The sequence below is a fragment of the Carcharhinus amblyrhynchos genome, chromosome 1, assembly GCF_965287045.1.
Source record: "Carcharhinus amblyrhynchos chromosome 1, sCarAmb.v2.hapA, whole genome shotgun sequence".
NCBI classification, from domain to species: Eukaryota; Metazoa; Chordata; class Chondrichthyes; order Carcharhiniformes; family Carcharhinidae; genus Carcharhinus; species Carcharhinus amblyrhynchos.
In genome coordinates, this window is record NC_137324.1 from 9,899,876 (window position 1) to 9,912,817 (window position 12,942).

Genomic DNA, 12,942 nt, shown 5'->3' on the forward strand with positions numbered 1-12,942 from the left:
TCACCGACTTCCGGAAGTGATCCTGTCTACATCAATGGGGGCGAAGTAGAAATGGTTGAGAGCTCCAGGTTTTTAGGTGTCCAGATCACCAACAACCTGTCCTGGACTCCCCATGCTGACACTATAGATAAGAAAGCCACCAATGCCTCTACTTTCTCAGAAGACGAAGGAAATTTGACATGTCAGCTATGACTCTCACCAACTTATGCACCTTAGAAAGCATTCTTTCTGGTTGTATCACAGCTTGCTATGTCTCCTGCTGTGTTCCAAGACTGAAAGGAATTACAAAGGGGCATGAATGTAGCCCAGTCCATCACGCAAATCAGCTCCACATCAATTAACTCTGTCTACACTTCCTGTTGCCTTGGCAAAGCAGCCAGCATAATTAAGGACACCAAGCACCCTGGACATTCTCTCTTCCACCTTCTTCTGTCAGGAAAAAGATATAACAGTCTGAGGACACCTGCCTACCGACTCAAAAACAGCTTCTTCCCTCTTGCTATCAGACTTTTAAGTGGGCCTACCTCGCATTAAGTTGAACTTTCTCTACCTCTTAGCTATGACTGTAACACTACATTCTGCACTCTCCCCTTTCCTTCTCTATGTATGGTATGCTATATCTGTATTGTGCACAAGAAATAATATTTTTCACTGTACATGTGACAATAATAAATCAAATCAAGTCAAAAGATCCATAAGACCATAAGACGTAGGAGCAGAAGTAAGCCAACTGTGTTTGCTCTGCCATTCAATGAAATCATAACTGATCATCCCTCGCATAACCTAACTGTCCTCCAGAATGTCATCCCTCAGTACTCTTTTATGCTACTGAACCCCACCAGTACGATCAAAGTTCATCTTCCAAGTACTCAAACTCTCTCTTATAAGGCCTAGCGTCACTACAAAAGTTACTAATGCACATGTCGCTACTTGTTCTGAACACTCCTCACTCTTTGACTGAAGATTTTCTGGTCAGTAATGGTTTTGAATTATGAGGTGGGATTCCTCTATGAACAGAGTGATCAGCTGCCGATAGATCATAAAAGATCGAAAAATCCCTAAAGTGCAGAAGGAGACCATTTGACCCATCCAGTCTGCACCAGCAACAATCCCACCCAGGCCCTATTCCCGTAACCCCATGTATTTACCCTGCTAATCCCCCTCACACTAAGGGGCAATTTACCATGCCCGGTCAACCTAACCCACTCATCTTTGGACTGTGGGAAGAAACTGGAGCACCCAGAAGAACCCATGCTGACACGGGGAGAATGTGCAAACTGCACATTGACAGTGAACTGAGGCTGGATTCGAACCCAGGTCCCTGGCGCTGTGAGGCAGCAGCGCAAACCACTGTGTCACCACGCTACCCCTAAGAGAATTGTGGGGCTCACCCAGCATTTGAACCCGGGAACATTTGCATTCTGACGACATTCCTTCAGCGAGAATTATACCCTAGACCCCGGAGTGAATAATTTTATTTTAAGGGATTGTTCCTTGTTTTGATTTTTTTGTCCCATCGCCCGTTCGGAGAGCCTTTGGTCCCTCATTTCTAGGACATCCTGGGCCTGGGATTCTCCAGGGCGATTTTGAGTTATTCCAGCAAGGCTTGGTGTAGTGAGTTGGCAGCAGAGAGGTGATAATGCTGTATCTCAACACAATAGGTTTAATCAATTTTACACACCACACACCATCCCACCAACCCAGTTACGTGTGTATCAAGCCTCAGTTCTGCATGCTCTCATGGCCCCAGCTCTCACGGTCACCAGTGAACTCCACTATATGGCCAGCACTGAACTGCAGACCCTCATTCGTGGTCACAAGCAAATTCCCCCCACCCCTGAGGGAGTTGGTCACCCTGCCTCTGGGCTGTGTGGCAACATCACTTCATGAAGCATTCTCCTTGGATATTTCCAACTAAATGGCACATGCGTTCTGATGGATATGCCAATGCCAGATCATAGAATCCTTACAGTGCCGAGAAAGGCCATTCAGCTCATTGACTCTGCACCAACTCTTGCTCAGGCTTACTCTGTAACTCCGCTTATTTACCCCACTAATCCCCCTAACCTATATATCTTGGGGCACTAAGGGGCTCTGACGAAGGGTCATCTAGACTCAAAACGTTGGCTCTATTCTCTCTCCAGAAATACTGTCAGACCTGCTAAGGTTTTCCAGCATTTTTCTGTTTTTGTTTCAGATTCCAGCGTCTGCAGTATTTTGTGTTTATCAAGGGGCAATTTAGCACGGCCAATCTACACCTTTGGAGTGCGGGAAGAAACCGGAGCACCTGGAAGACACCCATGCAGACATGGGGAGAATGTGCGAACTCCGCACAGACTGTCACCCAAGGCCAAAATTGAACCCGGGTCCTTGGCACTGTGAGGCAGTAATCTAACCATTGTGCCACCACGCTGCCCCAACCACTGTGCCACCAATGAAAATACTCCTTTGACACACAGAATTCATATCATAAATCACTTCCAAATTTTGCTGGCATGTAAAAGATGCCTTATCTCCTTGTTTTATGGGTCCATATGATTTTAAAGTGCCCCCGTTAATGTTTGTATTACAGTAGCTCTGAGATGAATTTAACCATAGAACATAGAACATAGAACATTACAGCGCGGAACAGGCCCTTCGGCCCACAATGTTGCGCCGACCAGTCTTATTTTTAAAAAAAAACATTGACCCACTAATCTAAACCAATCCCTTTTCGTCCATAAACCTATCCACCAATCTCTTAAACGCCCCCAAACTAGGCGCATTTACAACTGCAGCAGGCAGGGCATAGTGGTAACCAATGGGAGGAAGTTATGTTGAAAGGACAAGAGGTGCTTTTCATTTAAGCAAACACATTAACAGTAATAATTATTTTAAAAGTGTCAAAAATATCTGTCACCTGACGAGGCTGAGGAACTTTGAGTGCCTCCCAATCAGTGACTCTGTCTGCACTTCCTGCTGCCTCGGCAAAGCAGCCAACGTAATTAAGGACCCCAAGCACCCCGGATATTTTCGCTTCCACCTTCTTCCGTCGGGAAAAAGAGACAAAAGTCTGAGGTCACGTACCAACTGACTCAAGAACAGCTTCTTCCCTGCTGCTGTCAGACTTTTGAATGGACGCACCTTGCATTACGTTGATCTTTCTCTACGCCCTAGCTATGACTGTAACACTACATCCTGCACTCTCTCCTTTCCTTCTTTACGTATAGTATGCTTTGTCAGTATAGCACGCAAGAAACAATACTTTTTACCGTATACCAATACATGACAATAATAAATCAAATCAAATCAAACTCCATTGGCAACATTATGGAGCGATGCCTCCATATTTAAGGAAGGATATACTTGCATTGCACTTAACAAAGCTCATGGCATTGAGAACTCACTTAAAGCACATGGACCAGTCCCAGTCTCTCAATTACATAGACAATTCATCTTCTGAAAACTCTTGTGTGGCTGGTAACAATCTACAGCTGTGAAAGCTGCAACATTAGGGATGATGGAGCTTAAATCCAGATCAATATTACACATGATGGCCAAACAGATAAATACAAAGAACAAAAGAGAAAAATGAAGCACAGGAACAGGCTTTTCAGCCCTTCAAACCCATGCCCTCACTAAAAAAAATCTTCTGCCTTTACTCGGTCCTTATCCCTCTATTTCACATCAGAGGGTTAGATAGGGTGGACAATGAGAGCCTTTTACCTCGGATGGTGATGGCTAACACGAGGGGACATAGCTTTAAATTAAGGGGTGGTAATTATAGGACGGATGTCAGGGGTAGGTTCTTTACTCAGAGGGTAGTAAGGGCGTGGAATGCCCTGCTTGCAACAGTTGTGGACTCGCCAACTTTAAGGGCGTTCAAATGGTCAGTGGATAGGCATATGGATAACATTGGAATAGTTTAGTTTAGAGGGTCATTAGATTGGTTCCACTGGTCGGCGCAACATCGAGGGCTGAAGGGCCTGTACTGCGCTGTAATGTTCTATGTTCTATTTCCTCCCTGTTCATGTACCCATCCAGATGCCTCTTAGATGTTGCTAATGTGCTTACTGCCACCACCTCCTCTGGCAGCGTGTTCCAGGCATCCACTACCCTCTGTGTGAAAAACATGCTCTGAACATCTTCCTTAAACTTTCCCCCTCTCACCTTGAACTTCTTTGCTCTTTGTACCTTGTTCTTAAATTTGCTGGAGTTCAGAAGAATGGGAGGGGTCTCATAGAAACTTATAAAATTCTAACAGGGCTAGATAGGGTAGATGCAGGAAGGATGTCCCTGATGTTGGGGAGAGTCCAGCACCAGTGGTCTATACTCAATCTGATTCTCCTTGCTGCTGAATCTGCCCAATGCGATATGAGGGAGTTTCTGGAAGAGTCTGCCCACATATATGAGCAGGAGAAGTTGTAGCTTAATAGAGTTAGCAAGGATGGGAAGGATTTGGCCAGAGTTTAACACGATAGAGTGTGAAGATCTGTTAGAAAGGAGAAGAATTTGGCATGAAACGGGAAACCAAGAACATCAGAGAATGATTTTGGTTTGGTAACTTCTCTCTTTCTTCTCTGGCTAAGTGGGTTCTACATCCCCTTCCAGAAAGGTGAACATGAATCCTAATCTGACAGTCTCAGTACAATACTGCAGAAAGTGCTGTCTTTTATATGAGATGTTTAACCAAGGCTCCACCTGCCCTCCCAGGAGGGAATAGCGGAGATCCTGGCTGGGATTTTCTAGCCATTTTCACCCCAAAAACTGAAAAATCCCACCTCAGGTCAAACTACCTTTGCATGGTCTGTGTCTTGCCTGCTACGATTCCTGTGGAGAGTGGGACAGGAAGATTCCATTCCCTGGGTGGTATCCTCTGGCTGCTCTCGCCCCAAGACCAGAAAATTCCACCCGAGGTCATGGAATCGTACAGTGCAGAAAGAGGCCATTCAGCCCATCGAGTCTGCAGTGACCACAATTCCATCCCTGCCCCATAACCCCATGTATGTACCCTGTTAATCCCCCTAACAATAAGGGGCAATTTAGCATGGTTAATCCACTTAACCTGAACATCTTCACCGAGGAAACTGGAGCACCCAGAGGAACTCACACAGAACCAGGGAGAATGTACAAACTCCACACAGACAGTGATCCAACTGGGAATCAAACCTGGGTCCCTGGCACTGTGAGGCAGCAGTGCTAAGGGTCAACAGACTTTGTGTGGCCCATATCCCGTCTGCTACAATTCCTGTGGCAGGCGGGACAGGAAAATTCTGACCCCTACAAGCAGGGAACGTTCTCCATGATGTTCTGAGGCTCCATCATATCCGATGCTTAACATGTTGCTGCAGGCGAGATCTTGCTGTGTGTAAATTAAGTGCCTTTTTAATTTGTTCATACAATGTGGGTGTCACTGGCAAGCCGAGCATTAATTGCCCATCCTTAATTGCCCTTAAAAGCAGCTAATACTCAACCACATTGCTGTGGTTCTGGAATCACGTGTAGACCAGACCAGGTAACAATGGTGTGTTTCCTTCCCTAAAGGATCTTGGTGAACTAAATGGGTTTTTAATGACACAATCAGTGATATTTCATGTTCTCCATTACTAAGAATGGCTTCTAATTCAATTCAAAGATTTTTTAAAATTAAATTTAAACTCCATTAGATGTGGTGGGTTTTGAACCTATATCGTGGGTCTCTGGATGATTAGTCCAGTGACATTACCACAACATCACCATCTTCACTGTAAATTTCAACAACAACCACACTTCAAATGTACATCATTGACTATAAAGCACCATGGGTGGCATAGTGGCACAATGGTTAGCACTGCTACCTCACAGTGCCAGGGATTTAGGTTCAGTTCCAATCTCGGGTGACTGTGTGGAGTTTGCAGATTCTACCTGTGTCTGCATGGGTTTCCTTTGGGTGGTCCAGTTTGATCCCACAATTCCAAGATGGGTGGGTTAGGTTGATTGGCCATGTTAAATTGCCCCTTAGTGTCAGGGGGGATTAGCAGGGCAAATAGGTGAGGTTATGGGGATTGGACCTTGGTGGGACAGTTGTCGATGCAGGCTCAATGGGCCAAATGGCCTTCAACTACACTCTAGTGATTTTATGATATTCTGAGGCCATGAAAGATGGGATATAGTAGCAAATCTTTTCTCTTCATCTTAATTAATAAGGTTTCTCCGTGATTCAGTGACACCACATTTATTGATGGCGCAAGTATTATTGATCTCTTCCTTTTTGCAACTTGATTTGATTTTGATTTGATTTATTATTGTAACATGTATTAGCGTATAGTGAAAAGTATTATTTCTTCTGCATTATACAGACATAGAGAAGGACAGGAGAGAATGCAGAATGTAGTTTTACAGTTATAGTTAGACTGTAGAGAAAGATAAACTTGATGCAAGGTAGATCCATTCAAAAGTCTGATGGCAGCAGGGAAGAAGCAGTTCTTGAGTCGATTGGTACGTGATCTCAGACGTTTGTATCTTTTTCCCGATGGAAGAAGGTGGAAAAGAGACCCAAAAGAGAAAATGCTGGAAAATCTCAGCAGATCTGGCAGCATCTGTAAGGAGAAAAAAGAGCTGATGTTTGAATCCAGAAGACCCTTTGTCAAAACTGGGTCTGCAGTAATTTGCTTTTATCCAAGGTGAAAGAATATGTCCCGGGTCTTTAATTACGCTGGCTGCTTTGCCAAGACAGTGGGAAGCGTAGATGGAGTCAAGTGTGTAACGAATCTGTCTTCCTGTAATGTTCCTTTCTCAAGACATGTGGAATTCTTCCCTCCCTCGGTCTATCCTGTCTCCTCCAATATTTGGATCTGGATAATCTGAGTGTGGTTTTATCCAGCCATTGGCCTCTCCTTCTTTGGAAACTTGCTGATGTCCTGCGATTGTGGGCCACAGTCCTTCACCTGGGTTCCTCCGCTGGGAGCGCACAGTCCCTGTAGCCACTGGCAGTTGTGGGCCAACATGTTCTATTTTTGTTTTCTGTACCGCGGTCTCACTGTCCAAACAGTACGGTTAATTACACCAGTGGTATGTTTTTTGCTCCACTGTAAACAGTCGAGTACTGGCTGGACCACAAACTCTTCAGTCAGCAACTCCAGAACTCGGCAGTCACACAAATATAAGCAGAGTCATAGAGTCATAGAGCTTTACAACATGGAAACGGGCTCTTCGGTCCAACTTATCCATGCCGCCCTTTTTTTAAACCCCTAAGCTAATCCCTCTGTACCCATCTTAACCAAATTACTGTCTAAATGCTTTTTAAAAGACAAAATTGTGCCTGCCTCTACTACTACTTCTGGCAGCTCGATCCTGATACTCACCACCCTCTGTGTGAAAAAACTGCCCCTCTGGAGCTTTTCGTATCTCTCCCCTCTCACCTTAAAACTATGCCCTCTAGTTTTAGACTCCCCTAAGCGCCCCAACCTACACATCTTTGAATACTAAGGGGCAATTTAGCATGGTTAATCCACACAACCTACACATCTTTGGACACCAAAGGGCAATTTAGCATGGCTAATTCACCTAACCTACACATCTTTGGACACTAAGGGGTAATTTACCATGGCTAATCCACTCAACCTACACATCTTTGGACACTAAGGGGAAATTTGGGAAAAGATATTGACTATCTAGTTGATCTGTGCCCCTCATTATTTTATAGACCTCTATAAGATCACCCCTCAGCCTTCTACGCTCCAGGGAAAAAAATCAATCCAGCCTCTCCTTGTAACTCAAAACATCAAGTCCCGGTAGCATCCTAGTAAATATTTTAATGATATTGTTTCTATAATAGAATGACCAGAACTGTACACAGTACAGTAACTGTAACCAAGTCCTGTAACCAAGCCATCAACATAAAGGCATTCTGTGTCTCCAGCTCTGCTGCTAGAATTTGACAAAAGGTGCACAGCTTGCTGGAGCAGGTCACAGTTGGGTGGAGATGGGGAGAGAAGAGGCGTGTTTTTTTAAATTAATTTTCGGGGTACGTGTGTCACTGGCAAGGGCAGCATTTACTGTCCATCCTTAAGTTGTCTTAACCAAGTGGCTGAGCCAGCCACTTCAGAAGGTAATTAGGTGCCAACCACATTGGCAGTGGGAGTCACACGTCAGGATGTAAGGTTTAACTGCCATAAAGGGACATTGGTTGGGTTTTTCTGACTGTCTGGCAACTTAAGAATCATAGATTCCCTACAGAGCAGAAGGAGGCCATTCGGCCCATCGAGTCTACACCAACTCTCCGACAGAGCATCCCACCCAGGCACACCTCTGGCCCTATCCCCATAACTCCACACCTTAATCTTGCTAATCCCCCCAACCTACACATCTTTAAGCACTGAGGGAAAATTTAGCATGGCTAATCCACACAACCTACACATCTTTGGACAACAAAGGACAATTTAGCATGGCCAATCCACGTAACGTACACATTTTTGGACATTAAGGGGCAACTTACCATGGCTAATCCACTCAAAGTACACATCTCTGGACACTAAGGGACAATTTATCATGGTTAATCCACTCAATATACACATCTCTGGTCACTAAGGGACAATTTATCATGGTTAGTCCACTCAATGTACACACCTCTGGACACTAAGGGGCAATTTATCATGGCTAATCCATCTAACCTACACATCTTTGGACTTTTTTACTGACAGCCAGTTTCTATTTCCAGATTCCTATAAAAAATTTACTTTAGATTCGATAACTGCCACAGAAGGAACTCCTACACGTTTCTTTCTCTCACTCATCGAATCCCTGCAGTACAGATGGAGGCCATTCCGCCCATTGAGTCTGCACTGACAACAGTTCCACCCACCCAGGCCCTATCCCTGTAACCCCATGTATTTATCCCACTAATTCCTCTATCCATGCATTCCATGATGCTAAGGCAAAACTTAGCATGGCCAATGCACCTAAACTGCACGTCTTCTGAGTGTGGGAGGAAACCGGAGCACCCACAGAAAACCCACGCATATATGGGGAGAACTTGTAAACTCCATACAGTCACCCAAGCTGGGAATTGATTCCAGGTCCTAGGAGCTGTGAGGCAGCAGTGCTAACCACTGTGCCACCGCGCCGCTCAATAAAAACTTGTATTTATTTAGCGCTTATAACATAATGACATGTCCCAGTTGCCTCACAGGAGTGTTTTAAATTTTACTCTGAACCACATAAAGAGATATTTGGGCAGGTGACCAAAGGCTTGCTCAAAGAGGGTATTGTGCAAGGAGTGTCTTAAAGGAGGGGAAAGAGAGACAGAGAGGGTTGGGGAGGAAATTCCAGAGTTTAGGGCCTATAGACAGCTAGTGGCAAGAAAGGCTGTGTCCTTTCCAAAGCCAACATGCCCATCATTGAGGCGCTAATCACTCAAAATCGGAGGCATGTCATCACCAGATTGCGAGGTAGTTCCATTCAAAAGTGCGATGGCAGCAGGGAAGAAGCTGCTCTTGAGTCGGTTGGTACGTGACCTCAGACTTCTGCATCTTTTTCCCGAAGGAAGAAGGTGGAAGAGAGAATGTCCGGGGTGTGTGGGGTCTTTGATTATGCTGACTGCTTCGCTGAGGCAGCTGGAAGTGTAGACAGAGCCAATGGATGGAAGGCTGGTTTGTATGATGGACTGGGCTACATTCACGGCATTTTGTAGTTCCTTGCGGTCTTGGGCAGAGCAGGAGCCCATACCAAACTGTGATACAACCAGAAAGAGTGCTTTCTATGGTGCATCTGTAAAAGTTGTAAAATCTGTAAAATGCCTCAAAGCATCAATGAAATGGTAAAATAAACTGGCCAATTCACGGGAAGGCACCAAAAACATCCAGAGAATTCCTCTGGACCGGGCAGAGGTGAAGTTGAGATGTCAGAAACCTCTAAATCTGTCAACCCTTCAAGCACCATTTACCCTGCACCTGGCAGGAGCCACAGATTATACATTGGACTGGTCAGACATCGCAGAACCCATCAAATCCAAATGGAAGTAAGTCATTCTCGATCCCAAGGGACTGCCAAAGCGAAGGTGTAACAGTTCCCAGTGCCTTATAGGATGGAACTTCACCCCATTCCAGATAGGCTAGCAGGAATGGAGGGAGTGGCATATAATTGGGTTGCATGTCAGGTGCTTGTGTAGAGGGGAGATAATGCTTGGTACAGTCACCTTGGGCCAGTTGAAGCCCTTGAGTGGCCAACTAATGACCACTTAGGAACGTCAACCCACTGCCTTTGGTATTTGACCAGCAGTGAGGTTTACCTCACCATGTGCAGGTTGGGGGGAGTGTGCTTTTTTTTTCAGATATAGCAAAGGAATCCTCCCAGTGGTGATCCCCAACACTGCTTGTTTCCTGATTCCAGCTCTATGTCACTGGAGGGATGGTCCAGTGAGATCTCCCCACTTACTTTGGGTCTGGCTCCAGTCATGATCCTTGTAGGAGACTGGCTGCAGTCCCAGCAGTGGCCAGTGTCCTGAGTGGCGCTGTTAGGATTGGAGAGCTATGAGCTGACTGATTGGTTGTCAGCTCTCAGGAGGCAGGATCTCCTCTTTGATGAGTGGATGGAAGCCGCAATCTGAGCCAAGTGACAGCACGCTGGCCGTAAGATCAGATCAGGACTTCCCGATCACAGAGGGGCAAGTCCGCCACCCCTGATTTGTTTTAAGGGCCCTGGCCCACATCTCTTGTAAAATTCTGGTCAACTTGGCTCAATTACCAGCACTTACATCTCTTCGGTTATGGATTCACTTCAGAGACTTGAGCACACAACCTAGACCGACCTAGCACAACCTAGTGGGCGGCATGGTGGCACAATGGTTAGCGCTGCTGCCTCACAGCACCAGGGACCTGGGTTCAATCCCAACCTCTGGTCACTGTCTGTTGGAGCCTGCACCTTCTTCCCATGTTTGCACGGGTTTCTCCTGGGTATTCCAGTTTCGTCCCACAGTCTGAATGAAATGCCGGTTAAATGCATTGAACTAAACAGGTGTTGGAGTGTGGCAACTAGGGGGAATTTCACAATAACTTTATTGCAGTGTTAATGTAAGCCTTACTTGTTACTAATGAATAAATAAACTTTGCTGACTTTCGTCCAGTAGTGAGCGAGTGCTGCTTTTAGACTGGACATTAAATATAGCCCTTCCGATCCTATCGTATTGTTGAAAGGTTTGTTGATCAAAGCTGTAGAGTCATTTCCAGGTGTTCCAGTTTCCTACCACACTCCAAATATATGCGCATTCGGCTATTTGGCCATGCTAAATTGCCCTTAGTGTCAAGGATTAAATAAGTGGGGTTATGGGGGTAGGACCTGGGTTGGATTGTGGTCGGTGTAGACTTGATGGGCTGAATGGCCTCTTTCTGCACTGGAGGGATTCTATGGTCTGATGGACCTCCTCCCTTCCATATTGCACTGCAGTGTGAGCCTAGAAACCGAGAGCAAGTCTCCTAATCAAACTGGAATTGTCGTCTTCGAACTGAGGAGTCAGATTGTTACCAACTGAATCAATGTGAGTTCGGTGGAAGGGAATTTATAAGAAAAAAAAATTGGTAAGTCAACATCAGAAGATTTCCCTTTAAGAAGCCTAGAAGAGCCTTAATACGATCAACCCACTTCCTGCTCTGGCAAGTGTTTGCACATCAAGACTAAATAGTCCACTGCAAACACTTAGAGCTCTACACACACAGCTGACTCCACCTAGCTTTCTCAGGTGGACATCGTTGAGTCATGCCACAGGAACTGATGTTACGTTACTGAGACTAACTGACTTCTGGATTAAATGTGCACATGAAAGTCTCCACAATAGGTTTAAAAGCGAGAGGGGCCGCCATGCGATAATGTAATCACTACACTCTTGACTGGGCATGGAGGTCCAGTGGTTAGCACTGCTGCCTCACAGCGCCAGGGACCCGGGTTCAGTTCTGGCCTTGAGGAGTCTGCATGTCCTCCTCTGTGTCTGCATGGATTTCCTCTGGGTACTCCGGTTTCCTCCCACACTCCAAAGATGCGCAGGTTAGGCGAACTGGCCATCCTAAAATTCCCCTTAGTGCCTCAACATGTGTAAGCTAAGGGGATTTGCGGGTTTAAAGGGATAGGGCCTGGGTAAGAAGCTCTATCGGAGTTTTACAATGCTCCTGTGCAAAGCAGCTTTTGTGGAATATTTGAGTGCATTAAGAGGTGATAAATAAGTGTAAATTGTTGTTGTAAAATTTCAGCTAAGGGTCATCTGAACTCGAAACATCAGCTCTTTTCTCCCTTTAGAGATGCTGCCAAGCTTGCTGAGATTTTCCAGCATTTTCTCTTTTGGTTTCAGATTCCAGCATCCGCAGTAAGTTGCTTTTATCCAGTATGTACGGAGTTGTTGCAGCTTTTCATAAGGAGGAAAGCCTCCCCACACCCCCCCCAGCCCCACAAAAATGCTAAATAACAGATCTATCTTCTGGCGCAGCCATTTGGTTTGGAGAAGCTTTTCCAGATCCCTACATTCAGCTGGAATTTACCATTTGACGGGCCTTTAAAATAACATAAATGATAGAAAAGGGAACCAAGCCAGGTACAGCTGACAAAGAGAATCAGAGACAGACAAAGAGAGATTTGGGGAATAGATTCAGGAGCGACATCAAAGGGAGGTAAAAAAATATATTTTATAAACACATAAATTACAAAAAAAAAAGTTATTCAAAACAAGTGCAATCCCAATTAAGGACCAGGAGACAGATACTGGAAGACAGGATGCTGCCAGTGTACCAGTAAATGATGAGACAGTAACAATATCAGGCAGGATAAAAACAGGTAAACAGAAGTTACTTAAAAGGCTGGCAGTCCTCAAGGTAGAAACGTCACCATATAGGATTCATTCAAGCCTCTATCTCGAACCAGGATCCCTCCCCGTAAGTGTTACTTTATCAGAAAAATGAAACATTTACATCAAAAAGAGAAGGACCAGTCAGGAGGGCTGCT

General features: G+C 45.2%; 1 pseudogene; it reads right to left on the reverse strand.

Annotated features, from left to right (window-relative positions):
* The window catches only part of LOC145348582 (fibroblast growth factor 18-like), a 37,653-nt pseudogene that overhangs the window by 16,386 nt on the left and 8,325 nt on the right, over positions 1-12,942 (reverse strand).